At 40.3% G+C, this 21431-nt stretch overlaps 1 pseudogene; it reads left to right on the top strand.

Annotated features, from left to right (window-relative positions):
- Positions 1-3185: 3185 nt before the first annotated feature.
- LOC106608179 (4-galactosyl-N-acetylglucosaminide 3-alpha-L-fucosyltransferase 9-like) lies at positions 3186-18697 on the top strand (annotated as a pseudogene).
- The last annotated feature ends 2734 nt before the right edge of the window (positions 18698-21431 follow it).

Below are 21431 nucleotides of genomic sequence, written 5' to 3'. Positions count from 1 at the left end.
TTTGGTGTTCATCATTGCATTATCTACCAGAAAGTTGGATGGCCCTCTGATGTCACGTACTGTAGGTTGATACATTGCTATGTTTTTATTTATAAAGCATTTTTACAAAAACTCCCACTGTACCTAACATCATTACTAAACTTTAGACACACGAGTTACCACACCCGGTCTCAGTGATGGCTAACTCTGGAAAGGAATTTGGTCTCTACTGAGTTGGGTAAATCAGCATTTCGTTTTTTTTACACCGTATTTGTGGAACAGTCTTCAAAATGTTCTAAAATGTAATGTTCTGGCCCCGCTAGTGTCATTCAGAAAGCTGAATGAGGACCTTATTACTGATGAATGTGTTTGTTTTTATGACCGTGTTTTTCTTTCTGCTTGCATTTTGCATTTATATGTTGATGTGTGTATATTCTGTCATTTATGTAATTCAGGGCTCATCTGTAAAATAGACCTTGTTCTCAGTATGACTCCATGATAAAATAAAGGTAAATAATAATAATAAACATATGTATATATAGTGTTGCATATCTTTTCATTTTCTTTCTTTTTTTGTGCCGTTTTTCGGCTGTATTGCTCTGTTTCTGCGATTGTGGGTTCCATATACTAACACCTAAGTTGTTATTTGTACATGTGTTTTGTTCTAGTAGAAATACATCTATAATATGTTCTGTTCTATCTAGCGTTTGTAGTTCTATTTGATATTATGACATCTAGTGGCCCTTTTGGCTACTTTAGTTAACCACAGGTGTCTGTAGTTATCTGTGGCTCACTGTGTGGCCGTGTCTGTCCCACTATTGTTTGTGGAGACATGCATTCTGAGAGGATCCCTGTGAACAGTAGATGTGTGCCAGAAAAGAGGGATAGACCAATGAGTGATATATGGTTGGCTTCTTAGCAATGGTGCTCATCTTTACCGCAGAGATGGATCGTCAGTCTCAGAAAATAGATGTTGTGGTGGCAGCTGCAGATAAGTACTTGGGGGTACGAGATTTGACATCAGGGGATTTATAGGTTGTGTTGAGTGGTAGTGTCCCGTCCTCTCGGGTCGTAGGCCTGTGGTAGGATCAGATATGGTTAAAGTAGCGGAATAAGGTGGTTCGTTTGAATGAGTGGGTTGCTCTATGCCGAAAGAATCCATTGAAACCAGACCCTAGCCACGGTTGCCTAGGGTCGGGTTTTCGATACTATTACATTATTAAGGGATCCATGGGCTGCCTTACGTTGATTTTGGCTTCTTTTAGAGGCAGCTCGCTGAAGCATATTGACATTTAGTGTCCCAAAGGCTACAGTAGAACCCAACTCCTATTCGTCGGTGACTTGCGATTGTCTGGGGAACAACGCATTTGAGCAATTGGCTGGGGAATGACTGCTGGCTAGTGGCATAATATTGTAGGTTTATGTAATTTGACGGAATTATTGGCGGAATATTGTATAAATAAATAAAAATGTGCTGCATTCGTTACCTTTCTTTTAGACATAATAAATAAAACAGGGCTGGCAGAATAACTTGAAAATGTCATCCATAAGCCTACAAATACATGAATTAAAAACGCCCCATTATTGTCCATCAGTGGGACATAAGTATTACTGAGTCTATTTGATGATGCGCTATTAACGGCTAATCCTGGACTTTCCTTTAGTGGTTCTTCACATTTAAACCCCCCCCCCTATTATTATTATTAATACAATAACACAATATTTGTTCTGTCAGTGTTTATTATGATTTTAGTGGCAAAGCAGAATAAAAAAATCTAAATATGAGGTAAACTCCCTGCAGAGCCCCAAGTCCTCTGGCATGTTGATGTTAATGTGTTGATGTTCTCTGTATCCATAGCTAGAATGGTTTTGCAGGGCATTGTGATCGAACAGGTTTCCTGTTATATTCATCTGAGGTGTAGAGAGGGTGAAGTCTGTGAATCCAAAAAATAGTAATTATACAGATGATTAACAAAACATGAACACAACAGTATTCCTACCTTGGTAGTTGTGGTGAATGTAAATTACATTTTTGGGGGGGGATTATGGTTTTCATACACAGACCTTGTCCATAATGTAGAGGCCTATGGGATATCCATTGAATAGGTAATGGAGGAGGATGGTACATGTGATCTGCATAACATACCAATACCAGTTGGCATACTTTTGTGTGCCTCCTCGTCTGTATAACTACAGACACAATAGTCATCTGCACCCAATACAGCTAGCCTTCAACACATTATTACAGCCTACATATTATCATCTGCACCCAATACAGCTAGACATCAACACATTATTATAGCCTACATATTATCATCTGCACCGAATACAGCTAGACATCAACACATTATTACAGCCTACATATTATCATCTGCACCGAATACAGCTAGACTTCAACACATTATTACAGCCTACATATTATCATCTGCACCCAATACAGCTAGACATCAACACATTATTACAGCCTACATATTATCATCTGCACCCAATACAGCTAGACATCAACACATTATTATAGCCTACATATTATCATCTGCACCCAATACAGCTAGACATCAACACATTATTATATCCTACATATTATCATCTGCACCCAATACAGCTAGACATCAACACATTATTACAGCCTACATATTATCATCTGCACCCAATACAGCTAGACATCAACACATTATTATATCCTACATATTATCATCTGCACCCAATACAGCTAGACATCAACACATTATTATATCCTACATATTATCATCTGCACCCAATACAGCTAGACATCAACACATTATTATATCCTACATATTATCATCTGCACCCAATACAGCTAGCCTTCAACACATTATTATATCCTACATATTCTTACCTCTTTGTTGATTGATATAATTTGAGTTGTGTCCATTTTCTATTTTAGAAAGATTTGTACAAATATGAAAAGATAGATTTTATCATCATAACTCAAAATAAATGTAGATCATACAAGGGACAAACCTTATCTTAAATTGAGAAGATCTTCACATTTTTCAGTTAAGTGCCTGCACCTGCTGTCCTTTCAAATTAAAATCCAAATGTTTCAGTTGGTTAGTTAGGTTCCTGAAAGAACCCCCACAACTAAGGAGGTTCCTCGATGAGCCCCACCTCCTTCGATGTGCATTTGGTATCGAGCTATTTAGTTATGCCTAGTGATATTGTCGACCATCATCAGCGATCTTGGAGAAAAATAATCTGAATGACAGTCAAGTGACAAACAGCTTCTGTGATAGGCCTATTGCATGGATAAAACACAGCCAGTGCGGGAAAAAGAATATCCAGAATATGTTGGTGTCTAGTACTTTACACCAGTGACCTTGGGATCCATGTTACCCATACATTTAATGTTGATTATCTGCTATTGTTTGCTTGATTTACAGCAGGGTTTGGAAGATCATCAGTCTAGAAGATTTAACAGAGAAAGAGTAAAGGTAATGAGTTAATGGTTTCATATTTTTCTGTGCGTCTCATTGGACACGATATGCTGTGCGCAAATTGTGTTGGATAGCCTGGGCTGTTACGCTTACACCCAACGGGTTTTCCCTTTCTATTAGTCAGGTCATTTAATGATAACAAATTAGTTGCCAACTGGCCTTATAAACACAATGATCTGGTGAATTTTAATGAATTAAATTATGATGATGTGAGGGCCCAGTAACAAATGGGCTCAATCACTTTCATCATAGAGGCTATTATTACTTTTTGTCTCTAAAATTAAAATGTTTCCATTTCTATTGTCATGTGACAGTCTTTATTTTATTGAACAACCAAATATTGGCCTTTTGCCAGATCCTAAAATGTTTGCATTAACTATTTATTTTCATAAATTCGTTAGCCTATACTACAAAAGATACGCCTTAAAATCTGCCAGTATGAACGAATGTAGTTTAGGCCATAGGCCATGGGCTTGCTAGATCGAATCCCCGAGCTGACAAGGTACAAATCTGTCGTTCTGCCCCTGAACAAGGCAGTTAACCCACTGTGCCTACGTCGTCATTGTAAATAAGAGCTTGTTCTTATTAACTAAGTTGCCTGATTAAATAAAACATTATTTAAAAAAAAGAAAAGCAGCAAAAAGTATTTAATAAAATAATGATAAACAGAAACAGCTACAGCTGTTTTCATAGATTCCCCGTCAAAAAGACCTACAAGGAACCTCGTATCTCGATGCGGTTGAGTGCACGGTGATCTGTACAACCAACACAATCTCCCATTCAATTCGTGCCTATGTGTACATAATGCATTTCAGCAAATTTCGTGCGTTTTTGTGTGGCTAAATTTGTGAGAAAAGACACGAATTTATGTGCTACTTAATTCGTGAGAAAAGACACGAATTTATGTGCTACTTAATTCGTGAGAAAAGACACACATTTAACCAGTAGACTACACACAAGCCTTTGCAACAACCATAGACGCGATAGCCTATATTTCATTTGTGTCCTTCTTTCTGTCTAATTCAACGTTATGAATATACAGAAATGCTGTCTCAATTTAACCCCGTTTTAAAATGTGCAGGTGTAGCCTATGTACTTTTTTAGACTTGCTGAACAGAATTTGTAAGAAAAGACACCCATTTACGTGAGACTTGATTCGTGGGAAAATGTGTTTTATTAATGCCAATGCTGTTTTCTATGCTTGATTTCGCTTAATACTTTGGGATACTGGTGCACTTGTAATCAGAAGAGCCCTTTTTTTCGTGTAGGCAACAGTACACGATTTTCTTCATAACGCATTTCATATTTCGTGGAGCCTAAATTACACCATTTTCTTCATAATGCATTTATTACATGTTAAACAGATTAATGTAAAATGATGAATTATGTTGGCTTACGCTTATGGCACTTCCAAGGCCTTTCCATGATGATTATTACGGTCATGTCAATCGTGTTATATACTTAGACTACTGTAACGCGTTCAACCAGTTAGCAAGTCAGAAATGTCAGTTTCCTAGTACCGACTAGGACTTTAATGATGTATCATGCTGACTTCACATTCTCGTGGGAAATGGGAAAATGGGAAGTTGTAACTCCGACATCGAGCAGACAGCAATGCAATCTCTATAGACAAACATTGGCAGCAGAGTGGCCTTACTGAAGAGCTCAGTGATTTTCAATGTGGAACCGTCATAGGATGCCAACTTTTCAACAAGTCAAATTTCTGCCCTGCTAGAGCTGCCTGATCAACTGTAACTGCTGTTATTGTGAAGTGGAGACGTCTAGGGGCAACAAGTGGTAGGCCACACAAGCTCACAGAACAGGACCGCCAGTGCTGAAGCTCGTAACGCTTAAAAATCATCTGTCCTCTGTTGCAACCCTCACTACCGAATTCCAAACTGCCTCTGGAAGCAACGACAGCACAATAACGGTTTGTCGGGAGCGTCGTGAAATGGGTTTCCATGGCCGAGCAGCCACACACAAGCCTAAGATCACCATGTGCAATGCCAAGCATCGGCTGGAGTGGTGCAAAGCCTGCCGCCATTGAACTCTGGAGCAGCGGAAATGTGTTCTCTGGAGTAATGAATCACACTTCACTATCTGGCAGTCCGACAGACTAAATTTGTGTTTGGCAGATGCCAGGAGAACGCTACCTGCCCCAATGCATAGTGCCAACATCAGTGCCCCACCTCACTAATGCTCTTGTGGTTGAATGGACACAAGTCCCCGCCACAATATTACAACATCTAGTGAAAAAGCCTTCCCAAAAGAGTGGAGGCTGTTAAAGCAGCAAAGGGGCGGACCAACTCCATATTAATGCCCATGATTTTGGAATGAGATGTTTGACGAGCAGGTGTCCACATCATTTTAGTCATGTAGTGTTTATTGACAACCCTTAGCACAGTGTCGTGGAAAATTGTCTTAAGAACATAATACTCTTACAAGAACTTGTGAATTCAATATAGACTTTAATACAGAGTAGCAAAGCCGAGCCCTTCCATGGAAGGGCCCTACCACACACGCAACAGAGCCGAGCCCCTCCATGAAAAAGACTCCATTCTCATATTACAGAGTCCTTTTTTTATATGATTCTGTCTTTGCATAACGTATAGAGTCCCCTCCCTCTATATGAAAATAGCTTCCCTTGACCGTTCTTTACCATTATCTCTCCATATCAGTTGTTGCTTGTTAACGCCCACATCCGACAGCTGTATAGATTATAATGCTAGCAGGGCCTCCTCATGTGGTTTCTCTGTACTTCTTTGTCTGGCTATCTTGAGTATTTGGGGCCCTTTCTGCATAACTCAAGTCTGGTTGTCAGGTCGCTATGCCTCCCACCGTGGCCTGTTGCTCTATCAGAACCGGATGTCTTCTTCTCTTCCTATAGCCAAAATATTTATGTTCTTTCCCCCTCAGCACATCTTATCTCCCACAAAAATCCCTCCTCTGGGACTAATTAGTCCCACACTAAAATAATATCTAATTACAAGCAACAAGGATGGAAGCAGAATGATACACACACAGAATAATGAACACTAGAACGACATGTGAAATAAGATATAGACATAAACTGGACCAAACATCTCCAATCCAATAACATAGACAAGAGTAAAAGACCCACTCAACCTTAGAAATGAAAATGAAAACACACATAATAAACCAATATATTATGATGAAGCAATGAGCATGTAGTACATAGCCTTGCCTGAGGTTATCTCAGTTATTTAAAACATAAAGAAAATAAGAAAACCCTTATAAAGTCATTCTAAATACGACACTTAAACAAGATCCTTCCTTGTAGACACCTCTGTAACAACAGTGAAATCACAAATGAAAACACCTGCTAAAGGACTAAGGACATGGTCCATGGACACTTGTAACCGGAATTTCCCCATTTTACCCACAAGTTTAAGTATACAAAATTCAGAAGTTCTAACTTAATTTATCCCTTGTCAAAGGTAGAAAGGAAATAGACAATACACTCCATAGTAAATGATTACCAGGTTATACATATTGCATCAGTCCAGTTTTCAATCAAGCACATAATAATCAGGAGCTTTACTAAAACAGGAAGCCCTTGAACACCATGATCATTGCGATCATGTCCTGATTCTTTAATATTGCAAGAGATAGTGTTACTTGAGTTATATTACCACATGTACCTTTGTGATCCATAATCATTCCTTTATCATCAAATTTACTAACTCCTGCAGTTTCTAACACCCAAATAGTTTATTAACAATTAACTGTAGTGTTTCTCACATCTATCCCATTATCTCCATAGCTGTAGAAACATTCATATCTACTTTTTACAATAGTAAACCTATCATTATGAGAACCATTTAATTCAGTTCTTAAGTCATATGTTGCACATTCATGTTCTCCCAACATATTTTTGTTTATTTCACTTCTACCTATGGTGCTACCTAATGCCAAGCTGCATTCTATGTTACACAAAGGTATGCATTATTTTCTCTGAATACATTGAACATTTTCCACCTAACACATTCTTCAAAAGATGCAAGTTCAGGTACTATTAAAAGATCAGACAAAAGTGATTTGTTACACAAATTGCGATTGTCCATCCTACATTTAGCTGTTGTGTACTAATCTCTAGTGGGAGGTGATTTTACAATTTCTTCTAGGTTTGTCGCTGTCAAGGCCATTCTACCGTTCTTCATCTGTCCTGGTTCACTGTCTGTTAGGAAAACCATGTGAGGACAGAAAGTCTCCTTTCCATTCTTCTGTCGTTGTTTCTCCATCCCCTTGGACAGCACCTCTGTCAAGGGTATCTGTCAGCGTAGGTATGTCATCAGGACCCATCTGTCTATCTCCTCATTTGAATTCCATGCTGTCACAGTTACCAGCCCTTTCAAGCTTAACATCCTTATCATTTATCGCCCTCCAGGTTCCCTTGGAGAGTTCATCAATGAGCTTGACGCCTTGATAAGTTCCTTTCCTGAGGATGACTCACCTCTCACAGTTCTGGGTGACTTTAACCTCCCCACGTCTACCTTTGACTCATTCCTCTCTGCCTCCTTCTTTCCACTCGCCTCCTGCGGACCTGGCATCCTTTCACTCCCTCCTCTCTACATTCTCCTCTTCTGTCTCTGCTGCTAAAGCCACTTTCTACCACTCTAAATTCCAAGCATCTGCCTCTAACCCTAGGAAGCTCTTTGCTACCTTCTCCTCCCTCCTGAATCCTCCCCCCCCCCCCCCCCCTCCCTCTCTGCGGATGACTTCGTCAACCATTTTGAAAAGAAGGTTGACGATATCCGATCCTCGTTTGCTAAGTCAAACGACACCGCTGGTCCTGCTCACACTGCCCTACCCTGTGCTTTGACCTCTTTCTCCCCTCTCTCTCCAGATGAAATCTCGCGTCTTGTGACGGCCGGCCGCCCAACAACCTGCCCACTTGACCCTATCCCCTCCTCTCTTCTCCAGACCATTTCCGGAGACCTTCTCCCCTACCTCAACTCGCTCATCAACTCATCCTTGACCGCTGGCTACGTCCCTTCCGTCTTCAAGAGAGCGAGAGTTGCACCCCTTCTGAAAAAACCTACACTCGATCCCTCCGATGTCAACAACTACAGACCAGTATCCCTTCTTTCTTTTCTCTCCAAAACTCTTGAACGTGCCGTCCTTGGCCAGCTCTCCTGCTATCTCTCTCAGAATGACCTTCTTGATCCTAATCAGTCAGGTTTCAAGACTGGGCATTCAACTGAGACTGCTCTTCTCTGTGTCACGGAGGCTCTCCGCACTGCTAAAGCTAACTCTCTCTCCTCTGCTCTCATCCTTCTAGACCTATCTGCTGCCTTTGATACTGTGAACCATCAGATCCTCCTCTCCACCCTCTCCGAGTTGGGCATCTCCGGCGCGGCCCACGCTTGGATTGCGTCCTACCTGACAGGTCGCTCCAACCAGGTGGCGTGGCGAGAATCTGTCTCCGCACCATGCGCTCTCACCACTGGTGTCCCCCAGGGCTCTGTTCTAGGCCCTCTCCTATTCTCGCTATACACCAAGTCACTTGGCTCTGTCATATCCTCACATGGTCTCTCCTATCATTGCTATGCAGACGACACACAATTAATCTTCTCCTTTCCCCCTTCTGATAACCAGGCGGCGAATCGCATCTCTGCATGTCTGTCAGACATATCAGTGTGGATGACGGATCACCACCTCAAGCTGAACCTCGGCAAGACGGAGCTGCTCTTCCTCCCGGGGAAGGACTGCCCGTTCCATGATCTCGCCATCACGGTTGACAACTCCCTTGTGTCCTCCTCCCAGAGTGCTAAGAACCTTGGCGTGATCCTGGACAACACCCTGTCGTTCTCCACTAACATCAAGGCGGTGACCCGATCCTGTAGGTTCATGCTCTACAACATTCGCAGAGTACGACCCTGCCTCACACAGGAAGCGGCGCAGGTCCCAATCCAGGCACTTGTCATCTCCCGTCTAGATTACTGCAACTCGCTGTTGGCTGGGCTCCCTGCCTGTGCCATTAAACCCCTACAACTCATCCAGAACGCCGCAGCCCGTCTGGTGTTCAACCTTCCCAAGTTCTCTCACGTCACCCCGCTCCTCCGCTCTCTCCACTGGCTTCCAGTTGAAGCTCGCATCCGCTACAAGACCATGGTGATTGCCTACGGAGCTGTGAAGGGAACGGCACCTCCATACCTTCAGGCTCTGATCAGGCCCTACACCCAAACAAGGGCACTGCGTTCATCCACCTCTGGCCTGCTGGCCCCCCTACCTCTGAGGAAGCACAGTTCCCGCTCAGCCCAGTCAAAACTGTTCGCTGCTCTGGCACCCCAATGGTGGAACAAGCTCCCTCACGACGCCAGGACAGCGGAGTCAATCACCACCTTCCGGAGACACCTGAAACCCCACCTCTTTAAGGAATACCTAGGATAGGATAAAGTAATCCTTCTAACCCCCCCCCCTCTTAAAAGATTTAGATGCACTATTGTAAAGTGGTTGTTCCACTGGATATCATAAGGTGAATGCACCAATTTGTAAGTCGCTCTGGATAAGAGCGTCTGCTAAATGACTTAAATGTAAATGTAAATCAGGAGCAACAGGCATGTCACTCCTCCCCATCCCTGGACTCTCTGGATATTCAGGAGAGAGTGTCTGTTTGCTGTTGGAAGTTGCTCCTCGGTCCACCTCCTCTTCGGCTCCTGCCTGGCTCCTTGATTTCCTCTGCTCCTTCATGGCCTGGTGGTTGTCTCCTCCTTTCCGATGGGACTTTGGTACAGTGGTTTAGATGGTACCACGTGTTGCTTCCTTTCACCTGGACAGCAGTTAACCTCTATGGGCTAGGTGGGACGCAAGCGTCCCACCCGTGGTGCACTCCATCAACAGCAGGTGCATTTCAAGAGCGGCAAATTTGAATCCAAATAAATGTCAAAATTAAAATTTTTCAAACATACAACTATTTTACACCCTTTGAAAGATAAACATCTCCTTAATCTAACCACGTTTTACGATTTCAAAAAGGTTTTACGGCGAAGAGTATGTTAGGACAGTACATTTACAAGAGTTGTGTGTAATGTTTTGTCAATTCAAAGACAGGGTCACCAAAACCATAAAACCAGCTAAAATGATGCACTAACCTTTTACAATCTCCATCAGATGACACTCCTAGGACATTATGTTAGACAATGCATGCATTTTTAGTTCTATCAAGTTCATATTTATATCCAAAAACAGCGTTTTACTATGGCATTGATCTTGAGGAAATCGTTTCCCTCCAATAACCGGCAGTCAAGTCAGCACCACAAATTAAATAATTAAAATTAGAAAACATTGGTAAAATATTATATTGTCATTTAAAGAATTATAGATTTACATCTCTTGAACGCAATCAACTTGCCAGATTTAAAAATAACCTTACTGGGAAATCACACTTTGCAATAATCTGAGCACTGCGCCCAGAAAAATACGCGTTGCGATACAGACTAGACGTCATGTTGGGGAGATCTAAAATCGAAAATACTATGTAAATAATCCATTACCTTTGATTCTCTTCATCAGATGTCACTTCCAGGTATCACAGGTCCATAACGAATGTAGTTTTGTTCAAAAAAGCTCATCATTTATGTCCAAAAATCTCCGTCTTGTTAGCACATGATCTAAGCCAGCCGGACTTCTCGTCATGAACGAGGGGAAAAAATATATTTACGTTCGTTCAAACATGTCAAACGTTGTATAGCATAAATCATTAGGGCCTTTTTTAACCAGAACATGAATAATATTCAAGGTGGACGAATGCATACTCTTTTATAACGTATTGGAACGAGGGTACCCAACATGAACTCGCGCGCCAGGTGTCTAATGGGACATCATCGTTCCATGGCTCTTGTTCGGTCAGATCTCCCTCCAGAAGACTCAAAACACTTTGTAAAGGCTGGTGACATCTAGTGGAAGCAATAGGAAGTGCCAAAATATTCCTCAGCCCCTGTGTTTTTCAATGGGATAGGTTTAAAGGTAATACAACACATCAGGTATCCACTTCCTGTCAGAAAATGTCTCAGGGTTTTGCCTGCCAAATGAGTTCTGTTATACTCACAGACACCATTCAAACAGTTTTAGAAACTTTAGAGTGTTTTCTATCCATATATAATAAGTATATGCATATTCTAGTTACTGGGTAGGATTAGTAACCAGATTAAATCGGGTACATTTTTTTTATCCAGACGTGCAAATGCTGCCCCCTAGCCCTAACAGGTTAAGAACATAATACTCTTACAAGAACTTGTGAATTCAATATAGACTTTAATACAGAGTAGCAAAGCCGAGCCCTTCCATGGAAGGACCCTACCACACACTCAACAGGGCCGAGCCCCTCCATGAAAAAGACTCCATTCTCATATTACAGAGTCCTTTTTTTATATGATTCTGTCTTTGCATAACGTATAGAGTCCCCTCCCTCTATATGAAAATAGCTTCCCTTGACCGTTCTTTACCATTATCTCTCCATATCAGTTGTTGCTTGTTAACGCCCACATCCGACAGCTGTATAGATTATAATGCTAGCAGGGCCTCCTCATGTGGTTTCTCTGTACTTCTTTGTCTGGCTATCTTGAGTATTTGGGGCCCTTTCTGCATAACTCAAGTCTGGTTGTCAGGTCGCTATGCCTCCCACCGTGGCCTGTTGCTCTATCAGAACCGGATGTCTTCTTCTCTTCCTATAACCAAAATATTTATGTTCTTTCCCCCTCAGCACATCTTCTTATCTCCCACAACAGTTCACTATTTATTTTTCTGTTGACCTGCACTTGGAAGCTCTTACCACACTCCAACTAGCCAGATGCATACTGACCGAAAACAGCCTAACAGATACTGGCCACTAGAACCATCTGTCTGCAGTATGGCATATTAGAAACTCAGCAACCCTTTGACTTGAACAGGAGGATCATACCTGCCAAATCAAGACAATGTTTACACAACAAGATATGTGTGTGGATGGAGGAAGTCACACATACACACTGGACTAGAATATATACCACAACTGACTAGAAACAAACATTACTGAATGAATCTTGTTAAGGATAAGGGCTTGTTGTTTTTGTTATTTATTTGTTTATTTATTTGTGACCCACCGCCTCGATTCGGTCTTATGTAGCAACATTTCAAATATTTTTTTTACATTGGATAAAAGTAGAGACTCAGATCTACAAAATTGTATATAATACACTGCAGTTGAGGAACAACGGGAAAGTAATTCTGCTTTGAAAGTTGATAAACTTGTAACCCCACTTTTGAGAAAATGGTACTTGAATGTTTTGGTACACCAACTGGCGAGCTCTTCTTTGTCTACACCTATTCAGCATCGTTCACACCCTGTTAAGCCTTAGCTCCACCCATCTCATTAAGGATTCACATGTGAGGTCGTGTGCTAAACTGAGTGAGAAAGGTTGTGAAGTAAACAACCAATGATTTCAAGACTAAAAGTGGTGAAAGTAGTAGCCTACAAGAAGGAAAAACTCCAGGTAAAAATGAACTTATTATAGTCCTTGGCCTATATCCTAATTTGACTTTGAGTGTCCAGATAAAAATGTTGTATAAATGTTGTGTAATTATTAGATCATGCTTACCCAAACACTTGTCTAAATTGATGGGTCATGTGAAAGAAATGCTATGACCACCCCCCAGCCACATCTAGCTAAGTGGATGGATCACTATTGTCTAAACATCTTCACATGTTCAGGAAATACAATAGATTTTACCCCGGACACACCTGGCTAACTTGATGGGTCATGTAATCATTATTTTGTGAAGTGGAGTCTTTTGTTTAAACATGTAGCTAACTAGCTAGCTAGCTAAACAATGAACCATAATCCCAACCCACAGAGCCGGCCCTTGCCAGTCTGCCGCCCTAGACAAGACCAAAAAATGCTGCCCCCACAACACAAAAATTGTCCCAGTAAGCAAAATAACGTTGAAAAAGACGTCTAAAATACTTATTTTCCAGATGTTGAAGTTCAATTTAGGTTCTGAATGAAAGGTGAAAATATGTATTATCCGTACGTTTAAAATAGCCAAAATGTTTTCAGAATGTTGAAAAATAAAGTACCAGTCAAAAGTTTGGACACACCTACTCATTCAATGGTATTTCTTTATTTGTACTATTTTCTACATTGTAGTAACCAAAAAAAGTGTTAAACAAATCAAAATATATGTTATATTTGAGATTCTTCAAAGTAGCCACCCTTTGCCTTGATGACAGCTTTGCACACTCTTGGCATTGTCTCAACCAGCCTCATTAGGTAGTCACCTGGAATGCATTTCAATTAACAGGTGTGCCATGTTAAAAGTTAATTTGTGGAATTTCTTTCCTTCTTAATGTGTTTGAGCCAATCAGTTGTGTTGTGACAAGGTAGGGGTGGTATACAGAAGATAGCCCAATTTGGTAAAAGACCAAGTCCATATTATGGCAAGAACAGCTCAAATAAGCGAAGAGAAACGACAGTCCATAATTACTTTCAGACATGAATGTCAGCCAATCCGGAGAATTTCAAGAACTTTTAAAGTTTCTTCACGTGCAGTCGCAAAAAACATCAAGCACTATGTTGACACTGGCTCTCATGAGGACCGCCACAGGAAAGGAAGACACAGAGTTACTTATGTTGCAGAGGATAAGTTCATTAGAGTTACCAGCCTCAAAAATTGCAGCCCAAATATTGTAAATGTAAATGGAGGAGGAGGTGTGATGGTGCTTTGCTGGTGACACTGTCAGTGATTTATTTAGAATTCAAGGCACACTTAACCAGCATGGCTACACAGTCACCCGACCTCAACTCAATTGAGATGGTTTGGGATGAGTTAGACCCCAGAGTGAAGGAAACCAGCCAACAAGTGTTCAGCATATGTGGGAACTCCTTCAAGACTGTTGGAAAAGCATTCCAGGTGAAGCTGGTTGAGAGAATGAAAAGTGTGCAAAGCTGTCATCAAGGCATAGGGTGGCTACTTTGAAGAATCTCAAATCTCAAATATATTTTGATTTGTTTAACACTTCTTTGGTTACTACATGATTCCATTTAGTTAATTCATAGTTTTGATGTCTTCACTATTATTCTACAATGTAGAAAATAGTAAAAAATAAAGAAAAACCCTTGAAAAAGTAGGTCTGTCCAAACTTTTGACTGGTACTATATGTATTTTCCGGACGTTGAAATCAGGTTCATTTTCGGTTCTGAATGAAAGTTGAAAATACGTAATTTATTGACGTCTATGTTTGAGCCAAGTCAAGGCTGAACCAAACATAGAATCTGAACAAAATCTGAACCTAACATAGACAACTTATGACACTTTGAAAATGTGTGTGAGAGGGAGAAAGGACATCCATGTAGTAATTTACTGCAATGCAATTCTACTCCCTGAAAGTCACACTCACAATCTCTCAAGTTTAATTTGCGTGCACCACACTGGCCTGCACTCATGGGACCCTTCCTCTGCTCTGCATTTATTTTCTCTCAACTCTAGTGTTAGCTCACGCAATGATGTTCCATCTTGCTCGAGCCCGTGTTGACTCACACCCCTGGTAATGTTTAATGAGCTGGCACTCTCATCGTTGCCACGAAATGCCAACTCCTGTTTACCTTGGTAGCATGATGTAGCATTAATTAGCTAGGTCTTTCAAAACCTGGTTCTCTTTAACTTTGCATTGTGCATATTCATGTTCAATATCCATTGTTCATTCAATGTCAGATCTATCCATGAGCTGCCTGATGTCTTTAGAGCTATCTGGCTTTGGGTGTGAGACGTAGATTTCTCATGCCTGTTGAGTGCTGTAGGCAAGTTGTTCAAGTCGCAGTAATCAGCTCTTGTCCTCACGCTATCGCTGGTGGAGAACAGCAGCCAGGGGAAGCAGTAGAGTTGGCTGCTAGCAGCACAGCCACAACCAGTCTTTCTGTTGAGACCACTCAGATTGAAATTATTGTGTTATTTTCTGTCCCTTCCTTTTGATGTAGTTTTTTTAATGTACAGTGGTTGTATGAATTTAGGATCTATCATCCCACAACTGTCCCAGAGCCTGTTTGGAATATTTATTCCCTGCACAGAATGACAAGCTGACCAATATAATGTAAACCTTTCTACTTTGGGCAATAGTGATTTTACTGTTTGTTAGGCTACTCGTTTTGTTGGCTGAGGAAAAGTAAATGTGAACAGCTCTTCAAACATCTTCAAAGTGCGCCTCAGAATTCAATAAGAAGGACACATGCTGTTGCATCCCCGATTTGTCTGTCTTCACTTGTACTCTGGAGCTTCAAGGCCTGCAAGTATGACCCAAACACTTGACAGGCATTAGCTAAAGGCGTCTGCATGCTTCCCATCAAAGTGTTGTCATATATTATGAAGACATTTTATGATGTTCGATAGCCGAAATCTAAGCCCCTTCGTCTATGATTGGTCAACAGTAGGGATTTAATAATTGTTTGTTGTCATTGAATGAGAGATGACTCATTTTCATGCAATTTTTTTCACTTTTTCACTGCACCAAACATCTTAGTTAGATGTCAAATTGTGCAAATAATAGAGCCTCAGAAAAAAGCGTCAAAATCAATTACAGATTTATTGAGTTATCTCAGATTAATTCTGACAATCTTGAGGAAGCTACAGTGTCTCAAGTGGGACAGACCTTACTATTGCCACTTTTTTGAAATTTTTCAAGCGAAGGTCTTTTAACGGAGTATGTGAGGCACAAACGTTCAATTCGCATAGCCTTGTTCTGCTAGGAGCAAACCAAACCTAGTATGCAGATGCCTTAATAAGAATTGAGATATCTGAGAGAGTCATGTGAGTAAGAGGTACTTCAGAGCACTGTGATTTACAGCCGGAAGAAGGGAATTGTAATTATTAGATTCAGCCCAAAGGCACACATACATTGTTTTAGGGGGCTTTTTTTTACGGCCACACAAGGGGGTATGGTCATCAATGCCGCTGGGAAATTTTCACTCCACACCAAAGTCATCATGTCTTTTCAATGTTAAATATGAACCCCTGTGTTGGTGGTATTACCATGGCTTTTTAAAGTTGTGTTCATCATGTGCTGTTCCCTGTTGGTGTCACTTATGTACACTAAAATGAAAAAAATGGACTCTGAAGAATCGTCCAAGTATATTTCGGTGTCCAAACTCTTCCTGGGGTCCAAACAGATATACTCCTCCTGGGGTCCAAACAGGAATAAAAGCAATATATCATTATAAAACAATAGTCTACATCATAAATAAAACCATACATCATACAAGGCATTGTGCATTACATGCATTTACATATGTACAAAATATTACATACACTACCGTTTAAAAGTTTGGGGTCACTTAGAAATGTCCTTGTTTTTGAAAGAAAAGCACATTGTTTGTCCATTAAAATAACATCAAATTGATCATAAATACAGTGTAGACATTGTTGTAAATGACTATTGTAGCTGGAAAGGGATTATTAAAAAAAAAAAATAATCTACATAGGCGTACAGAGGCCCATTATCAGCAACCATCACTCCTGTGTTCCAATGACACGTTGTGTTAGCTAATCCAAGTTATCATTTTAAAAGGACAATTGATCATTAGAAAACCCTTTGCAATCATGTTAGCACAGCTGAAAACTGTTGTTCTGATTAAAGAAGCAATAAAACTGGCCTTTAGACTAGTTGGGTATCTGGAGCATCAGCATTTGTGGGTTCGATTACAGGCTCAAAATAGCCAGAAACAAAGAGCTTTCTTCTGAAACTCGTCAGTCTATTCTTGTTCTGAGAAGTGAAGGCTATTCCATGCGAGAAATTGCCAAAAAGCAACTAGGCCGTGATTGGGAGCCCCATAGTGCGGCGCACATTTGGCCAAGCGTTGTCCGGTTTTCGGGGAGGGTTTGGCTGGGGTAGGCCGTCATTGTAAAATAATAATTTGTTCTTAACTGACTTGCCTAGTTAAGTCAAGGTAAAATAAACACTGATTATGGGTGAATTTGAGTCAGATGGAATAGAGTAAATAGGCATTTTTAGCATCACAGATTTGGCCGGTGGTAACTTGTGGACAGACACCGGCTGGAATGCGGTTTGAACCAATCAGCATGCAGGATTAGAACCTCACGTTGTATAATCAGAACATAAAGCAAAACATGTCAAATCTTTTCAAGCTGTTCCTTTTTTATATACTTATAACGTCTAAAATGTAGGTGTGTTTCTTTCTTACAGGACAAACAAGTCACCCAGTGGTTCTGGCCACTGGGTGTGAGATGGAATTTTGAAATCTGCAAAACCCATTTCAACATCGATAGCTGTGTTCTGACAGATGACAGATCCCTTTATGACAAAGCAGAGGGAGTGGTTGTTTTTCACAAAGGCATCAGCTGGGACCTGAAGAACCTGCCTCAGTCTCCTCGTCCACATTTTCAGAAATGGATCTGGTTTCATGTGGAATAACCAACAAATACAGCCAGAATACCAGGTCTGGAAAACCTATTTAACCTCACTTTGAGCTATAGACGAGATGCTGACATCACAGTGCGAAATGAATTGACAACCGTGAAGACTGAAAAGGACAGTGAGTTTGTGCTGCCCAAGAAGGATAAATTGGTTTGTTGGATTGTGAGCAACAACAATCCTTCAACTGGGACAGGAACCAGAGCAAAGTACTATCAAGAGTTGGTCAAACACATCAAGATACATGTTTATGGTTCTGCTTTTACAGGGAGTCGTTTGAAGTATGAGGAGTATTACTCAACCCTTGCTAGCTGTAAGTTCTACCTTGCATTTGAGAATTCAATCCACAGAGACTATATCACAGAAAAGGTGAACGGACCACTTGTAGCAGGAACCATACCAGTAGTCATGGGCCCACCCAGAGAGAACTATGAACAGTTTATCCCAGCTGGTTCTTTCATTCATGTAAATGACTTTACTAATGCAAAGGCACTGAATGAATGATGAGATGTATATAAGTTACTTCACCTGGAGGAGGTACCTTAATGCCAAGCCCCATCTCCAGAAAATACAAGAAGAGTTTACTCAACCTGTTTGTTTAGCCTTTGAATGCATGGCCAGAGACAAAGGATATTATAATGTTGTCCACAACCTTCATGAATGGTACTTTGAGTGTTTAGCCAAAATTTTGTAAGCACAGAAAATATCATTTTAGCTTATAGCTACGTAATTGTGATTCAAAATATTTTGGTGTCAATTTAAAGGATGGGTATTCAAGGTTTTAGGGTCGATTTTACTTAAATGTTTTATTAAACACTTTGGAAGCAGCATACAATGTAAACCCCGATGTGCTGTCATTACTCAACATTCTTAAGGAAACCCATTACACTTAAAACCTTTTACTGCAGTGGGCTAAATCAACAGTTATTTTTGGTAGTCTTAAACAAATCTACTTTGAAACCAAAATATACACCTCACACACATGGTTATGGGCTTTAAAAAAAAGAAGACACCTGTACCATTTCAGATAGAGTTGAAATGTATTGAATTTTGAGTTTCCATCCCAATTTGACCTTTTAAATACATCACAGAAAACTAAACTATAATACAACCGTTGGACGTAGGAACACCAGGTTTGTCTTTTTTTAATAATCTTTATTAATTATGAAATTATGAAAAATATGAATAACATTCCACCCATGAGCTCAAAGACGGCGCTTTTGGTAATTGATTGCAGGAAAGGGCTACTATATCTGAATACAGTTACTTAAAGTGATTTTGTAGTCATTACTCACACTCATAGTCACTGTGACCCTGTAGGGCAGGGGTGTCAAACTCATTCCAGGGAGGGGGCCTAGTGTTTGCTGGTTTTGGGCTTTCCTTTCGATGAAAACCTAGACATCCAGGTGAGGGGAGGAACTCTGGATCTCTGTAAGAGAGACCATTGGGTTCTTGGTCACCTCCCTGACCAAGGCCCTTCTCCCACGAATGCTCAGTTTGGCTGGCCGGCCATCTCTAGGAAGAGTCTTGGTGATTCTAAACTTCTTCCACTTAAGAATGTTGGAGGCCACTGTGTTCTTGTGGACCTCCAATGCTGCATTTTTGTTGGTACCCTTCCGCAGATCAGTCCCTCTACACAATCCTGTCTCTGAGCTCTACGGGCAATTCCTTCAACCTCATGGCTTTGTTTTTGCGCTGATATGCACTTTCATCTGTGGGACCTTATATAGACAGGCGCGTGCCTTTCCAATTCATGTCCAATCAATTGCATTTACCACAGGTGGACTCCAATCAAGTTGTAGAAACATCTCAAGGATGATTAATGGAAACAGGATGCACCTGAGCTCAATTTTGAGTCTCATAACAAAGGGTCTGAATACTTATGTAAATAAGGTTTTTTAATCGTTATAAATGTGCAAAAAATTCTTAAAACCGGTTTTCGCTTTGTCATTATGGGGTATTGTGTAGATTCATGAGATTATAATGTTTTTATACATTTTAGAATAAAGCTGTTACGTAACACAATTGGGAAAAAGTGAAGGGGTCTGAATACTTTCCGAATGCACTGTAGACACACAGACTTTACTTAAGAATAGTGGTAGGTCATCAGTAAAAATGTAAAACAGTAAAGGAGCAAGACAGCTGCCTTGAGGTATCCCACACTACCTGGTTTACATTAGAAAGGATTCTATTAAAGAAAACCCTCTGCATTCTGTTAGATAGGTGGCTTTCAATCGTCTGTAATGAAATATCCTCAAGTAGAAGTACTGTTACTTTAATGAAATGTTACTCAAGTATGAGTACAATTATTGGTGTAAAAAGACTACTCAAGTGAAAGTAAAAAGTAGCTAATTTGAAATCAAATCAAACTTTATTGAACACGTACACAGGTTAGCAGATGTTACAGCGGTTGTTGCGAATCTCCTAACAGTGCAGTGAAAATGTCAAACCAGTAAACAAATAATACAAATACACATAATGCTCAGGATAAAGGAATTGAGGTAAAATAAAAATAAAAATGTTGACCTTGATAATTAGCTCATTCCGTTAAGGTTATCTGAATGTTGTTACACATGATCTTTTCCCTGCATCAAATTGAAAAAGAGAGGAAATAATGTACATTAGGAACTATGTTCATTTGTTTTATGAGTTGCAAAAAGGCACATCTGTATGTAAATAAGAATTAGTAAAAAAATATATATTAATAATAAGAAAATAAAGTAAACATGCAGACAAAATAAAATGTATTGATTAATCCAAACCCAATGCAAAATAAAGTGCATAAGCACTAAATTTGCCAGATTTCAATAAGCTTCAGACTCCTGAAATAAACATCTAATTCTCATTAGATCCCTGATTTAACCCTCTGTTACTTGTTACTTGTCCATGGGACTGACTGGCATTCATTCACTCACACATTCACACTGTCCCTCACTCACAAACTCCCTATTTCACTGTCACCAAGGGTGTCAAGAGTACTGAAATATACTACTCAAGTAAAAGTACTGTTACTTTAATGAAATTGTACTCAAGTAAAAGTAAAATGTTATAATAAAAAAAGCACAAGTGCTCAGAGAACCTACTCAATTACAGTAACAATAGTACACCTTTGCTTAGGACAATTAAGTCAGTATGCCTGTTTGTCTACACAAAGCTACCAATGTGGGGTTAAGGGATGAGGAAGTGGTGCATGGCGTGTGTGTGTACTGGTATGACTGGAGAAACAACTTCTGATTGGGCAGTCCATCCAAGAAAAGGTTCTCTGTCAGTGGTCCTTTACTGAACTCCCTTTCCTATATTTAAGTGCAAGACAACAAAAAAACATGTCACCTCGTGGCAGACAAACAGCAAATGCATACAATAAAAGACAAAACAACACTAACAATTGCAATAGCACAAATAACAGAAATAGTGATATAGTTAGTTTGGGTCCTTTACGACGCCGGCAAAGTTGTGATGTGAGCTTGGGCTAGGAAATGTAAATTAAATGGGTGCACACTCACAGACATGGAGAGGTGCCGGATACTGGTCCGGCAGGATCCAGCTCAAATTAAGCACTGCCCATATACACTGAG

This window comes from Salmo salar, chromosome ssa06, assembly GCF_905237065.1.
Source record: "Salmo salar chromosome ssa06, Ssal_v3.1, whole genome shotgun sequence".
In the NCBI taxonomy this organism is placed as follows: domain Eukaryota; kingdom Metazoa; phylum Chordata; class Actinopteri; order Salmoniformes; family Salmonidae; genus Salmo; species Salmo salar.
Note: the sequence above shows the minus strand (reverse complement) of the source record. Positions and strands in the feature narration are given on the sequence as shown.